Source organism: Ochotona princeps, chromosome 15, assembly GCF_030435755.1.
Source record: "Ochotona princeps isolate mOchPri1 chromosome 15, mOchPri1.hap1, whole genome shotgun sequence".
NCBI classification, from domain to species: Eukaryota; Metazoa; Chordata; class Mammalia; order Lagomorpha; family Ochotonidae; genus Ochotona; species Ochotona princeps.
Window position 1 is genome coordinate 58,349,825 of NC_080846.1, and position 20,839 is coordinate 58,370,663.

General features: G+C 41.6%; 1 long non-coding RNA gene across 1 annotated transcript in view; it reads left to right on the plus strand.

The window, feature by feature from the left end:
• LOC131482082 (uncharacterized) overlaps positions 1–17,498 on the plus strand; it is a 30,813-nt gene extending 13,315 nt beyond the window's left edge. Inside the window, exon 3 of the long non-coding RNA XR_009246756.1 lies at positions 17,387–17,498. This is a non-coding gene — a long non-coding RNA (uncharacterized LOC131482082). The remainder of the gene's footprint in view (positions 1–17,386) is intronic.
• The last annotated feature ends 3,341 nt before the right edge of the window (positions 17,499–20,839 follow it).

Here is a 20,839-nt window from a genome sequence, read left to right on the forward strand (position 1 = left end):
TACAGGGACTATGTCCCAACAGAGGAATTGTACAAGCTCTTCCATGAGAACTTATCCCAATGCCAGATCAATGGGTCCATGGTGCAGCCCTACTTCATCCTTCTCCTGTCTTAGCAGGAACAGTGGCCTTTCCTGATTGGCCATCAATTGGCTATTCTGGTTTTCTCTTTTGGATATTACAGCCCAGCCCAGGATCGTCCACATCCAGACACACCTCATACATAGCTCAGCAGGAGAGATGTAGCCTAGTGCATCCTACATTAAGCCTTGTTATCATGAGCACCAATGGGTGCTACAGTCTAGCTCAGTCTGCACACACCAGACCTAGTCCACACATGTGCCAAAAGAGACTGCAGCCATGTCCAGACCAGATAACAGCCTCTACTCTGCCCCTCACATTTACCAGTAGGAACCACAACCTAGTCAGGATATACCCTTAGCTCCCCAGCCAGGCCTGTTTCCAGGCATAGATCTTGCTTTTTCCAGTGGTTTCTCTGACCCAGCTGGGCATAGTCCCTCACCTGTCTTGGCCTTTGCTTTGAAATGTTGGAGCCTGGCCGGACCCAGCCTGCCCCCATTCCCAACTATTGCTGGTGGGTACTGTAGCCTGGACCTGCTCAGTCTATACCTATCCCTGGCCCATGAAAACTGGTAGATGTGACACCCTACCCTGGAATGACCTGTGCTCAGGTCCAGTTTCTTCACTTGCTGGTAAGGTAAAATTTTTTGGCCCTGCCTGTTCTGCCCCCTTGCCCAACCAGCCCTCACATTCGCCAACAGGTGGAGCTAAGTTGCCCACCTTGCCCACCTTGCCCAACCCCCAGACCTGGATCATGTGCTCACCAGCAGGAGCTATGACCCAGCAGGAGAGTTTCCCAAGTTCTCCTACTCTGTCTACTCCCAGACCTGGATCTCACTCATGTCAGTGGGTGCTCGGTCCTTGCCCGGCATAGCCTGCCCCTCCATCTTGGCCTTGTGTGAGCTTATGAATGTTGCGGCCTGGCATGCTGCACACCCTCTTCTAGGATGCATATGCTGGTGCTGCAGCCTGGACCTGCCTGGATTATTATCGGTGTCTGTGGCCATGAATGTTGACATGTTCTATGATCACACCTAGCTCAACCCATCTCCCACCCAGCTCTTGACCTAACCAGTGGGACTTGCATTTCTACAGGTTTAGGCCCACATATCCCCCACAGAATCTACTCCTGAACCTGGTTCTCCTACATGCTAATGTCATTGCCCTGCCTAATATGACCCATCCCTGTTCCAACATTCAGTCAGGCAGTGGGATCTAGCCTTGTCAGACAGATCCCCAGCCCTAACTTTGGCATGGATTATCAAGTGATGGTCAGCAATATTCCTTACTAAGAATCCCTACTCAGGACTCCCATATGGGCTGGTGTATAAGTCTGACCCATACAGTGCTTCTGTTCTCTCCCCTCCAAACCACCATGTCTCAGTCCCCCCATTTCCCTGCAAGTGCATTGGCCCTGTCACTGGCAATCCCTAAGGATTCAGTTCTTACCTACACGTACAGTGGCCTTATCCATGAATGTCCTTAGGTAACAATTCCACACCCCAAGACTCTAAAGCTCACCTCTGGGTGAAGCCAGCAGGTGAAGCCTGGTGCCAGTTGGTGCTCTGGCTGCCCACATTCCCAGGATTCACTCAGCACTTGACATCAGTGTTTGTTGCTAGTGCTCCAAGTATTGAGTCCGAGCTGAGTTAGGTACCCCCAGCAGCTGCCATGCTGTTGGCAGCTCCATTAACACAGGCTGAGTTCCTTCCTACATATCTTCAAAAAAAAAAAAGAAGTGCAACTATGCTGACACACTGGTACTGTTAACACATATTTGGCATTAACCAGGCCCAGGATGCCCAGCAGTGCTTAGCTGCTTTTCTCCCACCTGTGTAATACTTACCTAGGTACAATACAAACAAGGCAGCTGCCTAGAGCTGGGGTGTTTAATATCTTCTAAATAGATCATTTTAGTGTGAAGGGATGATTCTGATTTTTGAAAAAATCTAGTGAATTTTGATCAACATGTGCTTGAATATTATCACTGGTTGCAGTGTTGTATTTAACTATATGTACAGCATCAGCTGAGTAAACCAGGTACCCAGGCTTTCCATGTTTGTTTGTTTGTTTGTTTGTTTATTTATTTATTTATTTACAGCACACAGGGTCCTCCGTTCCAGTTGCCTTATCATTGTGAACTGTAGTCACCATGCACTGGGATGGAACAGTGGATCTTGTTCCTTCTGTCTCTCTTTGCTACCTTTCTACCTCCTTCCTATCCCTGGTCTTCACTCTTAACAACCCGTAGCAATCACAATTATAAGCTTGCAGCTATTTTTTAGCATTTATATATGAAAACATGTTAGTTTTTTTCTACATTAGCCTTATTTTGTTTCACTACATCCATGTTCATCTATTTTGTAACAAGTAAGAATTTGTTGTTTTTAATGACTGAATGCAATCTCTTGGCATTCATTAGGTTTCACTATTAATAACATCGGGGGAAACAAATGAAATCTAGAATCAAAACTAATTTAGTATCTTTTTTAGTGTACTAATTTAGTATGTTTTTATTTCTGTGCCTTTTACTTCTTTACCTTATCTACTTTATTTGTGTGAATATTAAATTACATGACAATAAAAAGTAGTCATTCTAATTTGGCTACATATCCTAGACTAAATGCTTTTGGTTTTTTGGCATTCAGTTGTATGATGGCTATAGGTTTGTTACCTGTAGATATTACTTTATTAAGGCCTATTTCTGTGTACCACAACTGAGGTATATTTGGATATATTTATTTATTTGTACATTTCCTCAACTTACATGTATGTTATTACAAAATAAATGTAGAAATTCATTGAGTGCTTTCTATAAGGTGCTTTGAATGATGCTTGTCCTTCATCCTGTTTATGTGAAATCTTTGGTTTGTTGGTCCATTTTCTACATTCTCTAGTTAGGTGCACTTTGGTTAGTACATGTGAGCTTATTGTTGTGATGTTTCTTTTATTTTACATGTGTTTATAAGAATGTTTTTTATTAAAGATTTTATTTATTTCAAAATCAGATATATAGAGAGGAGGAGAGACTTAGAGGAAAATCTTAGGTCTCATGGTTTTCTCCCCAAATGGGGAAGCGCTGACTGCTGGGGACCACATGGGACCCCAGCACATGCAAGATGAGGACGTTAGCCACAAGGCCACTGCCCTGGGCCCTATGATAAGAATTTTACATCTGTTTTATCAGATGTATTGGTCTATGACACTTTAATGATTTTAAGCTAGATTTCTGGACTGTGAGCAATTATTTCAGAAGAAGCATTAAGTAAATATGTACAGAACTAATTGTACAGCAATGGAGATTGCGTTTTTACTGAGCAATCCCATCTTTTTTTTAATCCTATTTTAAACCGTCAGTCATAGTTGAAGATCTTCCTACTGCTGATTCAGTCAAGTTTAGGAATCCAAATATTGTTAGGCTCAGCATAATTTTGGAATGGATTTTTCATTTTAGTTTTTTACCATAATTCTAGAAAATTTGGTGTTAATTTGGTAGAATCTAGCAGTGAAGACACCTAGCGTTGACCTTTGGTTTGAAGAGATTTATTCCTGATTCACTGTTAACTGCTTGTTAGTAGTGTCAGGTTTTTTGATGTCCTTCTCATTCAGTTTGTAGCCTGATGTTAAGTATCCAGAAATTAAGCATTTTTTTTTACTATTTGATATAACTACTGTTGACAGTCCCTAGTGATCCATTGCACGTCCTTTTTTTTTTTTTTTTTTTTTTTTTTTTTCTAGTAAAGACTTTTTTATCAGACCTGCTGCAGTGGCCTAGCAGCTGAAGTCCTCACCTTGAACACGCTGGGATCCCGTATGGGCACCCATTCTAATCTTGTTGGCCCCGCGTTCCATCCAGCTCCCTGCTTGTGGCCTGAGAAAGCAGTTGAGGATGGCCCAAAGCTTGGGCAACCTGCACCCATGTGGGAGATCTGGAGGAAATTCCTGGTTCCTGGCTCCGGATCGACGCAGCTCTGGCTGTTGCTGTCACTTTGGGAATGAATCATTAGATGGAACATCATCCTCACTGTCTCTTCTCCTCTGTGTATATCTGACTTTGCAAGAAAAAAATAAAAAAGTCTACAAAATTATTTTATTGATATATAAGGCAGAACTCTAGAGAAAGAGGGAGAGTTAGAGAGATCTTCCTTCTGTTCTATCCCTTTCCAAGTGACCATGGTGGTTAAAGCAGGACCAGATTGAAGCTTCTTCCCAGCTCTCCCAGATCAGTACAGGGAATCCAGTACTTGGGACATCCTCTGCATTCACATGGGCACTAGAAGGGAGCTGGATCAGAAATAAAGCAGCTGGGCCTGGCACGATAACCTAGTGGACAAAGTCCATGCCTTGCACATGCTGTGATTCTGTATTGGTGCTGGTTCTAATTCCTGCAACCCCACTTCTCATCCAGCTCCCTTACTGTGGCATAGGAAAGCAGTTCAGGACGGCCCAAACACATGGGGCCTTGCACTTGTGTGGGAGACCCGGAAGAAGCTCTGGGTTCCTGGCTTCAAATCTGCTCAGCTCCGGCCTTTGTGGCCACTGGGGAGTGAATCAGCAGATGGAAGATCATCCTCTCTGTCTCTCCTCCTTATTTTTTTAATATATCATGCTTTCCAATAAAAGTAATGTTTATTAAAAAGAAGAAAAAAAAATTAGCAGCTCTGACTTTCATCTCACAAGCAGTGACAGAACCCACTTTGTCCAGACAGCCCTGATCCGCTCCTCTACTGTGATGCCAATTGTAATATGTCCCTCTTCTGTTTGATGTTATATACTTGAGCCTACTTTTTGATTAATTTAGCAAAAAGTTTATTGATTTTGTTTTCCTTTTAAGAACAATGAATGTTTCCTTTATCTTCAGTATTGCTGAATACAGTTTTTATTCATTTCTTCATTAATCTGTATTTCAAAATTTTCCTTTTTCTACTCCTAGATTTGGCTTCTTATTATTTTGAGAGTTGGAGGTCAGTGCTTAGGATGCTATTTGACATTTTAGCTGTTATTGTTCAAGTGTTGGCCATGTAAAGTGAAAACTTTTGATTTCTATATTTCTCTGATGATGGTTGGTTCTTTCTCATTGGCAATAGGAAGTATAGTTACAAATAAGAATGTGCTTTGGTTGCCATAAAAATAAGCTCCAGAATGTGTGTCTTGAATTGCAGCAATTCTTTTCTTATGGTTCTTTTTTAAAATTTTATTTTGATGATGTTTACACAGTTGAGAAGGGAGCATGCATGCGCATGTGGATACTGATTAAGCAAGGAAGGATTGAGGTTTGGGGAAAGTGGAAGAGACCATTGTTTCCAAATTTTCTTTTTGTGCCTGGGGGATGGTGGAGAGAAGGAGAAAAGCCACTCCCACAATCCCTACAATAGAACCTTGGGTTGTGAAATGGCCATGTGATTTTCCAGGGTCTCCACTGAGGAGCATGCTCTGAGGGTTCTGTTCAAGTGGTTTCCATAAGAAATCCTCCCACGGTCCATTGGTTGACATTCCAACTAGTTTCCATTCAGCCAGATCTTTAGTGTCAACGCTTGCCTGGGGTAGTTGTCCAATCTTTTCTACCCTCCTTCATCTGCAGGCTCCAACAGACTGCCATATCCCCTATGTGCATCTGAGCATGTTCATTCAGCAAATGAGGAAGCCCAGTTCTGATACATGAACTCCAAAGTTAAAGCAGTTTCCACATTTGTCTAAATTTGTGGAGATCTGTGTCCATTGGGTCAGGGGTCAGTATCCCTGAAGAAACTCTCTGAGATGATCATAGACTTGTGTTTGTACTTGCCAGTATGGGGTCAGCTCATTCTGTCACCCACATCAGCCTATGCACACACAGGTGGTTGCAGTTGCTGGATAAGTTTTGTCTCCAGTCCCATCTCTTATGCAAACCAGTGGATGCTGTAGTGAAGCCCAACTGTGCCCATCCCACATTCAGCTCTCATGTACACCCGTTGGGAACTGCATCCCAATCAAAGTGACACCCTATAACCCATACTAGGTCTACCTCCACCATGGTTCCTTTGCTTGCTGTTTTAATCAGCAGACTGCTCTGTGCTGCAGCCTGGACCAGTGTGTCCTGTTCCCAATCCCAGTATCCATGAGTGTCAGAGGGTTCCATGGTCCTGTGCTGCTCAGCTCTTTACAACTCTCAGCTCTTGAGCCAGCCTTCAGAAATTGCAGTTCCACAGGTTGAGCCCTCATATTCCCCACAGAATCTATCCCCAAACCTAGTTCTTATGCATGCCTGTGGGTATCATGGCCCAGCTTAACATTATCTGCCCCTTCTATGAAACTCATTGGTAGTAGTGTAACCTTTCCCTACCAGACAGGTCCCCAGCCCTACTTAAGTGTGCACTGGTGGGTGGTGGTAGTCCATGTTAACCATCCCAGTTCAGGTCTCCCATGTGGGCATGTGTACTTGTCTGACCCAGAAATTTTTTCAGTTATAGTTTCCAAACCACTAGGTGTTAGCCCCCTCATTTACCTGCAAATTAAGTGGCTTTTGTCAGTAGAAATCCTTCAGAAGTCATTCCTCAGCTGCAACATACTCCTTCAGTGGTCCTGCCTCCCACACATCCCCCTTACCCTTCTCCTGAGCAATCCGCAAATCCTGCTCCTGGAATCAAGCATCCCAGCCTAGCTGCTTGAATGCAGCTTCAGACATCCTGGCATTTGCTGAGAGCATAAACGTGAGCTTGTACCAAGTGTCACCTCTTGGCTGGTGGTGGGAAAGGCATAGCCCAGCCTGGCTACTTGAAGGCTTAAGCCATTGGAATTGGCCTGTGCGCAAGCAGAACCCTAGCCCTACTGGCCACTTTAGTCTAGTTGGGGGAAGGAAAGAACAGGGCCTGGCTGCTTGAAGGCAGCTTGAGCCATCCTTGCTTGGATTGCTTTAATGAAGGCCATTGCAATGGATAAAGTGGCATATCATCGTGATTGCCATTTTCATTCAATTAATGATCAGTCATGCTGAAAATCTTTTTGTGCGAAATAATTAGCCCTTTGATTATCTTCTTTGTAGAAATATTTTTAGTTCTTTTTCTGTTTTGGTATCTGTTTTTATTGCTTTTGAGTCTCAGGATTTTCCTGCCAACATGCCCAAAACCACCAAGGGGACGCGGTGTCAGAGTTCTTGGGCTCTGAGAACCACCAGGGATAGTCTGAGGGAGCATGTCCATTTATTGTAAAGTGAGCACAACTCACTAGGAAGAGAGATAGCAGAAGGGCAGCCCCAGACAGCCCTCCCACACAACAATGACACTGTAATTGGCTAGAATACATGTCTGTCCCTTTAGAACCTCCAGTCATGTCACAGGTCAAGTACTGCAAACACGGCTCTAAGCCATGCCTCAGGTCATAGGCAGGTAGGCTGTTAGTCATGCCCACCAGGTAAAATTTGAGTTGACAGTCATACTTATATTGTAATAATGCTTATTTAGTTTGTGACTGATGCACAAATTAAATGAAGGTTGTCCTGTAACTCTTCCATGCGTTGAGCTTAATAACGTTTTTAGTGTCCCAACTATGTTTAGTATTGGTCTAACAATTCTTAAACCCAGCCCACACTGAATGTGCTGTAATGTGTGAAGAAGAGTGAAATCTTGATGACTACAAATAAAAGTATAATGCCATTGTTAAGGTACAATTTGCTAAATATGTTTTCTCCTTTATATTGATTAGAAACTCAGTTTTACACAAAGAAGGAGAGACAGATCTTCCATCCCCTAGTATAATCCCAAAGTGGCTGCAGTAGCTGGAGCTGCCAGAGCTGAGCCAATCTGAAGCCAGGAACTTTTTCCAGGATTCCCACTCAGGTGCAGAGTCCCGTGGCTTTGGGCCTCCTAGTCTAATGCTTTCTGAGGCCACAGGCAGGGAGCTAGATGGGAAATGAACAACCAGAATATGATCCAGTTTCATAAGAAGAAGAAATAGAAAATTTGGAAACAAGGATCACATAAACTTTTCCCTAATCCTTGAACCTTCCCACCCTGATCACATATGTAAACATCATTCACAATAAACATAGAAAATTCACACACACACATATATATATATTTTAAAGATTTATTCATTTTATTACAAAGTCAAATATACAGAGAGGAAGATCTTCCGTCCGATGATTCACTTCCGAAGTGAGCCACAATAGCCGGAGCGTGCGGATCCGAAGCCAGGAACCAGGAACCTCTTCCAGGTCTCCCATGCAGGTGCAGGGTCCCAAAGCTTTGGGCCGTCCTCGACTGCTTTCCCAGGCCACAAGCAGGGAGCTGGATGGGAAGTGGAGCTGCTGGGATTAGAACCGGCGCCCATATGGGATCCCGGGGCATTCAAGGTGAGGACTTTAGCTGCTATGCCATGCCGCCAGGCCCCTGTATATATTTTTTTGAGAGGCAGATATACAGAAAGAAGGGGGCACAAAGACTCTCCATCTACTCTCACTCTGAAAGAGTTGCAGTGGAAGGAGTTGAGCTTATCAGAAGCCTGGAGTTTCTTCTTGACCTAGGACACAGGTTCAGGGTCCCAAGGCTTTGGGCTGTCTTTTACCTCATTCCCACACCACAGGCAGGGCACTGGCTAGGAAGCGGATTAGCCAGAACACACACTGGCACCTCTATGGCATGCAAGGTGAGGGCTTTCACCCCTCGGCTATTGTGCCAGGCCCCTTTTCCAATTTCTCTATCTCTGGTTTTCAAATAAATAAATGATTCAAAAACAGGGAAACAAAAAATCCCAAATCTAAGTAAAAGCCATGTTTCATTAAGAAATATTAGTTTTTTTTTGTTTTTGTTTTTTGTGTTTTGATAGAGAGATTGTACTTGTATAATAAGCTTTTTGGATTATTAGGGTTTCTCTATCCCTTTGTTTTTTCAAGATTTTATTTTTATTGCAAAATCAGATATACAGAGAGGAGAGGAGACAGTGAGGAACATCTTCGATCTGATGAGTCATTGCCCAAGTGACAGCAACAGCCGGAACTGTGCCGATCCAGAGCCAGAAACCAGCAGACTCCTCCTGGTCTCCCACGTGGGTTCAGGTTGCCCAAGCTTTGGGCCATTCTCGACTGCTTTCTCTGGCCACAAGCAGGGAGCTGGAAGGGAAATGGAGCTGTGTTGATTAGAACTGGTCGCCTTATGGGATCCTGGTGCTATCAAGGCAAGGACTTTAGCTGCTAGGCCACCATGTCTGGCCCTCTGTATCACTCTTAATTATTTGTCAAATATCAGGACACAGGAAGTTCCATGTGTTGTTCAAATTGGGAACTTTATCTTTAAGCTCCATGTGACCTTAACAACATAAACATTCTCTGTTGGTTAAAGAAATGATCAAAGGACTTCAGCAGATTGTCTTCAAAATGACTTACATTTGGGAAATGTAAGTCAACATCACAGTGAGGCATCACAACCCTGTCAGAATGGCTATTATTTATTGGAAGAAAGGATAAAAAATACTGGTAAGGAAGTAAAAAATGAGAATATTTATACAATGATGATGGAGTTATAGATTAAATCAATATGTGAAAAATAGTATAAAATTTCTTAAATGTTTAGAAATATGATTGCTGGTTCCAGCATGGTAGCCTAGCAGCTAAACTCCTTGCCTTGAATGTGCTGGGATCCCATATGGACACTATTTCTAATCTCTGCAGCCCTGCTTCCCATCCAGCTCTCTGCCTGTGGCCTGGGAAAATAGTCAAGAATGGCACATAGCCTTGGACTTTACACCTGCATGGGTGACCCTTAACAGCTCCTGGCTCCTGTCTTCAGATTGGCACAGCACCAGCCATTGAGACAGCTTGGGCATTGAATCATCGGATGGAATAACTTGCTCGCTGTAGCTCTTTGTCTCTGTATCTGACTTTGCAATAAAAACAAAAAAAAAACTTTTGTAAAATGATTAAAATTTTTAAAAGCTTACATAAAATTAAAAGTATTAAATGTAAATGAGATTACTGTAAGTCTGAGTAATCTCACTACTGGTTGTATTTTCTGAAAGTTATGAATACATTGTGTAAAAGAGATACCATCGATATCAAGATGGTGGAATAGGGTAAGGACACGTTTATACAGACGGAAAAACATTCAATCAGGATGAAGCAGAGAGGACATATTTCAGGTTGTAGGAAAGGACAGAACAACAGCAGAGGGGTACCTGGATACTGACAGACACAGGAAAGCAGTGGACACAACGGTGTGGTATTGCAGAGACTGATATTCCAGCACAGCGATCTGAACTCCACAACAGCCGGAACTCCACCAGCAACCAGGTGGGAAGGGACTTTCACTGGGAGCTCCGGTGGTGAACCCAGACAAAGAACTGTCCATCCTGCTGGTCCATTTGATTTGACCAGGAGCAGAGACAGAGCAGCAGATCTCAGGTGGGCATTATGAGAACAGAATGGATTTCACAGCCCAGTCAGCCCCCTAGAGCTGAATTGGGCGCCATTTTCTGTAAAGAGGAAAGAGCAAGGGAGAGGACGGAGCATGCACTGAGCTGGGAGTGAACTCATTTCTGTCTCAGTGAACTGCAATGACGTGGCATTCTGCGGGTTCCACCCAGAGCAAGTCTGGGATAGCCCTCGGATCTGATGGCCAGCAAATCAAGAACCTTAGTGGTTGTACATCAGGCGCCATTTTGGGCACTGTGGCAATAGCTTTGGGACTGCAGGGGACAATAGTCCCCTGCGCATGTGCTGATCTCGCGAGAACTTGCTGAGATCCATGATTGCACTGATCCCACAGGAAAATAATACTGACTGCGGCATCGTACCGGCCAAAATAGGTCCGTGTGGCACCCAGACCTAACGTCCAACAGGTTCCGACAAGATCAGCACCACCAACAACCTAACTAGATAGGACACCTGGTGTCTCTCTAATCCTGGGACCTGCTCCAACTGAAAGTGGGAGAAAGGTTGCAGAGACAATGGTGAAGCTTCAGCACGGTATCACAGGAGGTGAAGAGTGGTGAGACAAGAGCTGGGGCTGTGGAGACCATGGTGGAAATCTGACGTAAGAACCCAAACCTGGAACTCACTGGAGGTTGTGGCACAAGTGGCTGAAAGCAAAAAGGTGTGCCAACCAACTGCAATAAGTAAAATCGCATTGTAGACCTGTGGGTGACACAGCTTAGAAACCTATCCCAAGGAGAAGACTCTGCTAACCAGAAGTACAATGATCAAAAGCAAAAGGAGAGAAAAAGGCACAATGAATATTACTGAAAACTCCCCTGCAAGGGAGCAAAACCCTATGCCAACCTCAGAATTAACTGAGGAAGACATTGAGAAAATGGGGCACACAGAATCCATAAGACTCATTTAAAAGATTCTGATTAACAAGGAGAAGCTCATGCAAGAGTTCAAAGACTTTAAGGCAGCAATAAAGCAAATCAAGGCTGATATATCAGAAATCAAGAACACAGTGGAGCAAATTAAGAGTACAGTGGAGAGTCTCCAAAACAGAATGAAGCAAGCGGAAGAAAGAATCTCAGAATTGGAAGGTATTTCCTGTCATCAGTGGGAAGCAAATAAAAAGCTGGAAGCAGAGCTGGATCAGGCCAAAAAAAGTATTCAAGAATCAAAAGACACTATTAAGAGGCCAAATCTAAGAGTTATGGGAGTCCCAGAAGGTGCAGAAAGAGAAGCTGAGTTTGCAAATGTATTTAATGAAATAATAAAGGAAAATTTCCCTCATCTAGAGGAGGAATTTGGAAACAAGTTCCAGGAGGGGCACAGAACTCCCAACAGGCTTGATCAAAAGTGATCTTCACCATGACATATGAGCTTCAAGCTCTCTTCAATTGAACATAAGGAAAAAATCCTTAAATGTGCACGTGAAAAAAATCAGTTGACATATAAAGGAAAGCCAATTAAACTCACAGGAGATCTCTCACAGGAAACTCTACAGGCAAGAAGAGAATGCAGTGACATATTCCAGACTCTAAAAGAAAAAAAATTTCAGCCCAGGATAACATATCCCCCAAAGCTTTCTTTTGTCTTTGAAAATGAAATAAAATTCTTCCACAGTAAAGAAAAGCTAAAGGAACTTGCCTCTTCCAAACCTGCCCTACAAGGGATACTTAAAGATGTTCTCTTCACAGAGAAGAGGAATAGCACCTACCAAAACCAAAGGCAAACGGGAAGAACATCCCAATAAAATGACAACAGAAGACTAAACCAATGAACAACCATTCCTAAAATGAGAGGACCAAAGTAACACCCATGTATATTAAACTCTGAATGTAAATGGCTTAAGCGCAATCAAACGTCATAGATTAGTATACTGGATTAAAAATCAAAACCCATCTGCTTATTGTCTGGAGGAGACACACTTCAACAAAGATCAGCAGAAACTATATCACATGAGTTTTGTTGTTTTCTGTTGTTTTCATCTCTTCAGAACACTTCCTTCTGATTAAATCATTCAATGACTTGTAGATCATGGCATCATTTTCTTCAAGAAGGTTCTTGATTTTCATTTCTTCAGCTACACATTAGTCATTTAATAACATGTTATTTAACTTCTTGATCTTGTTAATTTCTTTTTTCTCCCAGATGTTGATTTTGTTTTGTGGCTCTTCATTTAAGGGAATGTACAGCAGTTGTGTAATGGAGACTGTCATATCTAGTAACATGTCATTCAACTTCATGGCATTGTAAATTTCTATTTTTCTTTCTATTGTTGATTTTGAATCATGACTTTTCATTTAAGAAGATGTATGGTAGCTGTGAAATGGAGACTAACATTCAGATGTGAGGATGTAGTGTGGCATGCATTGCTACTTTCAGACAAAGATGGACTTACAATGAAACTGTTTACTATAACTTGACAAGAGGATTCTGGACTCTCTCCCATTGTCCGTGCCCACAATGATGGACATATGACTGTGTATGAAGAACTTTATGTTAGTAATGATATAGCGGAACTTGTGGGGGAGGGGATAAGGGAATATGACACAGTATTATAAAATAATAACAATAATAAAAATGTATTAAAAAAAGAGATACCATCTTTTTTATAACAGCACTATTCATAATACACAAGATGTGGAATGAATTGAGGTGTCCATCATTAGATAATTGTGTGAGGAAAATGTTTATCTGTGTACAACGGGCTGTTAGTCATTTGTGGAAACAAAATTCTGTGTATTATACCAAAATGAGTGTAACTAGAGGCCAAGATCTTGAGTGAAATATTCTAAACACAGATATACAAAAATGAAATTGTTTTGTAGAGTAATCAAAAAAAAAAATCACGAGCAATAACAAAAAGGGGGTACCAGTGGTATATATCAGTATTGCTGCAAACATGATTTGTCACTTTTGATTTATATGTTTGTTAAATAGCGAATGATGATATTCTACCCTAGTTTTAATGATCCGTGTCTGTAAATTGTAGAATTGAAACTTTTTTATTTCATTATTTTTATACTACTTACCTATTAAATTGGTCATCTTACTATTGTTTTAATCACTTAATGGAAAATTAAGATCTTGAGTACAATGTGAATTTAAAACATGTTATTTCAATTGTTTAAGAGAATAACAGGGGAGTGGAGTCAAGGTGGCCAACGGAGTTAGACTGATGTGACCGAGGGCCCTAAAAGTTACGGGTGGGAGCAGCCTAAAGTGAGCCTGAAAGGAAAAGAACCACGGGGAGCACTGTGGTAAATCCCCCAGTGCAGCCATGCTTGAGAAATGTGGCACACAGCAGTAAAACAGTTGTGAATGACTAGGATCAGCAACGTGAGAAGGACAAGGAAGGTGCCCCTGGCTGCAGAGACTTGAGCGAAAGGCATTGTCTGCCCTTAGCAGGAGGTGAGGGGCAGGCGGATCTTGGAAACAAAACATGGTGAATGGTGCCTGAACTAAGCAATTCATGGTAGGCTTGGATTAGGACAGACGGGTTGGAGAGGGTGACTAGGCACAGAAACAAAGAACCTGGGCGAACCTGGGACCTGGAACTCCGTAGAACTGGGTGGCACCAATTCCAGGGCCACGAAAACTCCACAGAAGGGAGATCCAATAGCTACTGCAAATATTGCCCTGTTTTAAGGAGCCCACAGTACCACAGACTGAAGAAGTAGGGGGAGGGGAACCCAGGCAGCACAAAGAAGGGAAAAAAATCCAGGTCAGCACTAGGTGGCAGATGAGGTCAGGGATTAGAAGCCAGCAATATCAGATCACATAGATATGGGGCAAGGTAACAGGAAAAGAAATGAGTCAGAGGAAGGAGCCAGTGCCACCCAAAAAGTCATCAAAAGGCCTGGTCAATCACAGAGATGACAGATGAAGAAATTGCTGACCTATCAGACAAGGAATTCAGGAAAAATAATTATAAAACTCTTCAGAGACAATGAAAACTGATGGAAGGAGCTTATGGAGTTCAAAAGCCACATGAACACAGAAACAAAACTAGTCAAAAAATTAGTTCTTTGACCTGCAGTACAGAGTTGAGAGCCTACCCAACAGAATTAATGCAGCAGAAGACAGCATGTCCGAATTGGAAGATTCCCAGAATGAAAATAGGCAGAACATCAATCAGCTGGAGAAATATTTGAACAAGGCCAATAAGGCTATACAGGAAATGAATGACAACATCAAGAAGTCGAATATCAGAATCATAAGCCTTCCAGAAGGAGTGGAAAGAGAGATAGGTATGTAGCGCTGCTCGATGAAATTATACAGGACAATTTCCAAAACATTTGGAACATGAACCCAGCCCAAATCAGGAAGGTCAGAGAACCCCCAACAGATTTGACCCAAAGAGATCCTCATGCTGACATGTGGTACTCAAACTCCCCTCCACGAATACAAAGAAAGAATTCTGAGACTAGCACGAAGCATAGACAAGCTTACGTTTAGGTGCAGACCAGTCAGGATCACTGCTTTCTTCTCAGATCAAATGCTTCAAGCAAAGAGAAAATGGAATAAAGTCTTTCAAATCTTGAAACAGAACAACTGTCAACCAACAATAATGTACCCAGCAAAGGTCTCATTTGTATTTGAGAATGAAATTAGATACTTCCATAGCAAGGAGAAACTGGAAGAATATGCCAGCACAAAGGTAGTCCTACAAAATCTCTTTATAAATGTGCTAATCCCAGAAAAAGAAGAAGGGAACCATAAGCAAGGATGGCACACGGGAAGACTTCCCCACTAAAGTCCACGCAAGGCAAGACAATCAGATACCAACACCCACAAAAACACGCACATGGCAGGACAAAATCGCAGTGTCTCAGTAACAACTCTTCACATAAATGGCCTAAAGCCATCAGTCAAAAACATAGATTAAAACATTGGATCAACAAACAGGACCCAATTGTCTGTTGCCTACAAGAGACACATCTAATCAGAAAATATGCTGAGAAACTGAAACTGAAGGGATAGGAAAAGATATTTCACGCCAGTGGATGAGAAAAAAAGGATGGTGTAGTGGTCCTGATTTCAGATATTGCAGACTTCAATGTGACAAACATCAAAAAGGACATGGATGGGCATTTGATATTGTTGAAAGGAATGATCCATCAGAAAGTGATTACCATCCTTAATATGTATACCACAAATTCAGATGCACCCAGCTATGTGAAGCAATTACTTATAGACTTATAGGGAGATACAGATAAACATAAAATAATCATGCCATATGTGAACACCCATTAACACCAATAGACAGATCAATGAGACAAAAGCTCAACAGAGAAACTACAGAGCTAACACAAACAATGGAACAACTGGACTTAGTAGACATTTATATAACCTTATATGCCTAGGCCGCAGGTTTTACATTTTTTGTCAACAGAACATGGAACCTTCTCCAAGACAGATCACATGATAGGACACAAAGCAAGTCTAACTAACTTCAAAACAGCTGGAATCATACCATGCACCTTCTCAGACCACCATGGAATGAAATCGGAAATCAAAAATTCAAAATGTCCCAGGAAATACATAAACTCTTTGAGGTTGAGCAATATGCTATTAAACAAAGAATGGGTTCGAGAAGAAATTAAAGAAGAGATAAGAAAAATTTATGGAAACCAATGAAAACTCAGATACAACATTCCAAAACTTGTGGGACACCACTAAAATAGTGTTATGTGGTAAGCTCATTTCAATTGGTGCTCATGTCAAGGCCCAAGAAAGGCATCAAATACTGGAATTAAGCACACACCTCCAGGAAATGGAAAAACAGTAGCAGAATGACCCCACAAACAATAGGAAACTAGAAATTATCAAAACAAAGGAGGAGATAAACCAAATAAAAATAAAAAACTATGCAAAATCAATGAAACAAAAAGCTGGTTTCTTGATAAGATAAATAAAATAGACACCCCACTGGCCCAACTGACAAAGAAAAAAACAAGAGAAAGTGAGAATTAGCAGCATCAAAGATGAAAAAGGCAACATAACAACAGACGCTGCAACCCTAAGGAAATAATCAAAAATTACTACAAGGAACTGTACTCCAACAAATCAGAAAACCACCAGGAAATGGAAAGGTACCTAGACTTCCACCACTTACCAAGGCTTACCTCAGAGGCAACAGAAGACTGAGCAAACCCATAACCAAAGCAGAGATAGAGTCAGTGATTAAAGATCTCCCAACAAAGAAAAGCTCAGACCCAGATGTCTTCACCACAGAATTCTACAAAACATTCCAAACAGAGCTAACTCCAATCCTCTACAAGCTCTTCAAAATAATAGAAAAGGAAGCAACTCTTCTAAAATCATTCTATGAAGCCAACATCACTTTAATCCCAAAACTGGATAGAGAATTAACAGAGAAGGAAAATTACAGACTGATCTCCCTGATGAACACTGATGCTAAAGTTCTCTACAAAATCCTAGAAGAGCTGTGCTCCAGCCCCTCTTGGCAGTGCGCAGGGTACATTTTTAGAAGATGCAAATTGAACACACAGAGAAGAATTAAACTCAGCTTAGTATTATAGCTGCTGAGTTAATATTTTGGCTCAGTGTCAATATGATTATTTATGTTAATTTGGTTGAAAATGAGAGTGGCAATAACAGAGACATATCTTCCACTTGGAGAGCTATTCTAACAATGGCTTCAACAGTTCATTAGAATTAGAATCTTTACAGAAAACAACCTTTATGAGAATATGGAATATTCTGTTGTAATATTGAAATTGCAAAAGTAACACAGCACAAGATATTTTCATTTAACTGTTACTCTGTGATGCTGTATAAATTGTAAATTAAACTACATTCATAGAAGTTGCAAATTAAATATACAGAGAATGTACTGTTAGTGTTTCTATTTAATGATCCAGAAGTGAGGAGACATGCTGTTACAGGTGTTGGTGTCATTTGAAGATGTGGCTGTGGACTTTACCCAGGAAGAATGGCAGACAATGGACAATACTCAGAGGACCCTGTATAGGGAGGTGATGCTTGAGACTTACCACAATCTGCTGTCCTTGGGTGATTGAAACTCTGTCATACCAAAACAGAATACTTCTGTATAGATGACAAGTGAAAGAAGAGTTTATAAAGTGTGGTGGTTGGTAGGACTAATGGTGATTTTGGAAACTCTGCATCATTCTCCATTAACAGGGTACTCCATGACAAAGCCTAATGTGATCTTCAAGTTGGAGCAAGAATCAGCACCATGGACAGTGGAAAAACCTGTGAAGCAGAGACTTCCAGGTAGGTCAGCACGTAATTGGCATGGGAATTGATACATAGCTCAGTAAATGTTGACTGGAATTATATTTGATTTTTACTGAGTTTCTTCCAGAAGGACAGCTGGTGAGACACAGGCATTCTATAGTCTCCATGTATAGGTTTATTCTAGCAATTTGCCAGCCTATCACCAAAAATCTAGAAGTATATATGGGTCTTTTCATGATCCAAACACTTGAATCACATCTGCTACCTCCCTAGATACATTTTCAGGAAGTTGTTTTTGAAGCAGAGTAGCCAGGAAAAGGCAAACTACTGATGAGATAGGGTTAAGATACCCCAAGCATTATTTTGAATTTTATACCATATTTTCTGTCATATCCCAGTTTAAGTTAAATATGCAATCTCACATAATTGAAATTTTTATTTTAAAAAGTAGGTATTATGTTAAGGCATTAATAGATGAGATGCAATGCCTATTTAAAAATGCTCATAAATGTCCACATTTCACTAGTATTAAAATGTCTTGTATCTAGAATGGCAACAAATCTCATTGGCTTCACTGGAACATTTGAAAAGAAACATTTAGATGTGATTCAGAGATATGGTTACTCTTTTCCTCATTTCAGATCCCCGTGGAAAGAATGAGCTGTTTGGAGCTAATCAGAAAGATCAAGAAATAATCTTCAGGCAAGTTTGAATCACAAAATTTATATAATAACTGAAAAGAGAGCTGCATTGCCACAAAGATGCTTAGCATTAGCTCTGGCCATAATTGCAGTGCAATATGAAAGGGAAATTGTACAAAAATGAGACTTGAGAAATAGGATTTCCTTCTTTCTATTTCTTTTTTCATTTGCAGACAGTAGTTTTATTTGCAAAGTGACTAGGTGCATATAGAAAGCAGAGGAAATCAAATAGCACTTCTTGGGAGAGAGTCAGGAGATGGTATGCCTCTTGAATGGAGACAGCAAAATTTTTCAGAAAGGTCTTAAATTTCTAAGTGTCCCCTGAGCATTTCTTGTCTGGACAGGAACCTGTGAGTAAGACACTTCCCATTGTATTGGTTGTCTCTCAACCAGCAAGGAAATAGCTGCTACTACACAGCTTCAAATCTGCACTGGCCATTCTATAGCTGTTCAGCTCTCAGAATTAGGAAGCCACATGAGTGACAAAGTTGAAGAAACTGGCTTTTTCTCAACTCATGTATGAAATGTAGAGGGGGGTCATTCAAAGGCCCACAAAAGTCATTTGTAAAGACCAAACCCTAGGGCATGGCATGGTAGCCTAGAGGCTGACCCTCACCTTGCATGCACTGGGATTATATATGGACAGTGATTTGTGCCCTGGCAGCCCCACATAACATCCAGCTCTCTGCCTGTTGCCAGAGTCCAGCTCAAGTGAAGTTCAGAACTTGAGAAGGGTGCTTGGAGTAGGCATAGAAAAATAAATGGACCACTACAGTTTCAGGATCATAATAGACAATTTTAAAAACTGTCCTCTTTTTTTATACAGAAGCCTTCACAAATTCTGACACCCACCTTTCACACCTGGTCAAGCAGGCATTCCTAAGGATAGTTCTGCCAATTGTTTCCCCTTGAGGCAGGATATCAGCCACCCTAATTCTGTGGTCAAGAAGTTCTCAATAGATGGTACATGTCAATCCGTAACACATTTCTATTACAATCCTGATTCTACAACTTACTCTTTTTTTAAATTTTTTTATTAATTATTTTGCATTATGTGACAGTTTGACAGGCTCTGAGAATCCCCCCACCCCTCCCCACGCCTCTCCCCCTGGTGGATTCCTCCACTTTGATGCAGTATTACAGTTCAGATTCAATCAAGATTCTTTCCTTGCAAACATATACCAAGCACAGAGTCCAGCTACTTATTGTCCAGATGGATTGAACAGTTTCTTGGGGAGACCATTTCTGGTCTGAAGTTAGAGCTGGTAGAATATCATCACAGTCAATTAAGAGTCCCAATATAACATCAACAGCAATTTGCTATATTACGGAATTGACATAGTTTTGAGTAACCTGTATGTTAAAAAAAAAAAAAAAGCAAGTCCTAACCAAGTCCTATGATTATCTCATTGACATTTCAATTTTAGTTTATATTCAGGACTGGCTGCTATATACCTTAAAATGGCTATAAGGTACCATTCAGCTGTCTCGTGTCTATTTCATTTTAGTATTTAGCCATTTGTTGTGTTCAAGTATAATTTTGCTGATCTTGGCAGATTTTAGGATAATCTAGATTGGCTTGTAACTCTAACAAGATATTTGTCGACATTTAAGGTGCAGAACAGTTTTTTGGGGCGGTGGGTGTGCAGGAAAATCCTCAACACCATGGTGAGGAGTAACTAATCTTTGTGTCCCACCCAGCGAGGCATGAGCCAATCCACGCCAGCTCTTTCCTGTCAGATTTCAAGCTCTACTTTCTGTTGTTTGTCTATTTATTTTAGTTTTTTTTTTTTTTTAGTTTGTATGATTGTTTGTTTGCTGTAAGGGGTTTTCGAAGATATCCCGATGGTCATTGTGAGGGAGGGCGGGGCTCCAGAGGTGGAGCCAGGTTCGGACCAGAGAACGCTCTCCTCCCTGGTCCCGAAGGACATTTATTGTTCTTCTGTTTCCGCGGACCGCTCAGGGCTTCTGGTTGTCTTTCTGATGACGTTGATTTCTGCACGGTAGTGTTTGACTTCTTCCATCCCCTGCAGAAGCTCCAGTGGTGGGTGGGTGACCTCAGAGTACTCGGCCTCTGAGGGCATCCAATTCCCTGTGGCCTCCTTGGCAGTTGGGATATAGTCCTTGTTGCTCGTATTAATAGTTTGTGGTGAAGGTCTGGGAGTCTTCATGGTTGGCATCCAAGCTTCCTCCTTACCACCTGCTCCACTCTGGAGTGCCCCCCTGCTCCACGCACATGACTTCCTGTTAAGAGGTTGTCAGGATCGCACCCGATTCCCCCCTCATGCATTGTTATAGTAGTTTTATTGTTGTTTAGTGCCGCTTTGAGTCTGTTGTCTATGAATTACCAGATTTGATCTTGATAGGCTATATTGTACTTTTTTCTCACTTTTTTTATGGTCCTGAAAGACTTCCCTGCACTCCCTCCCCATTACG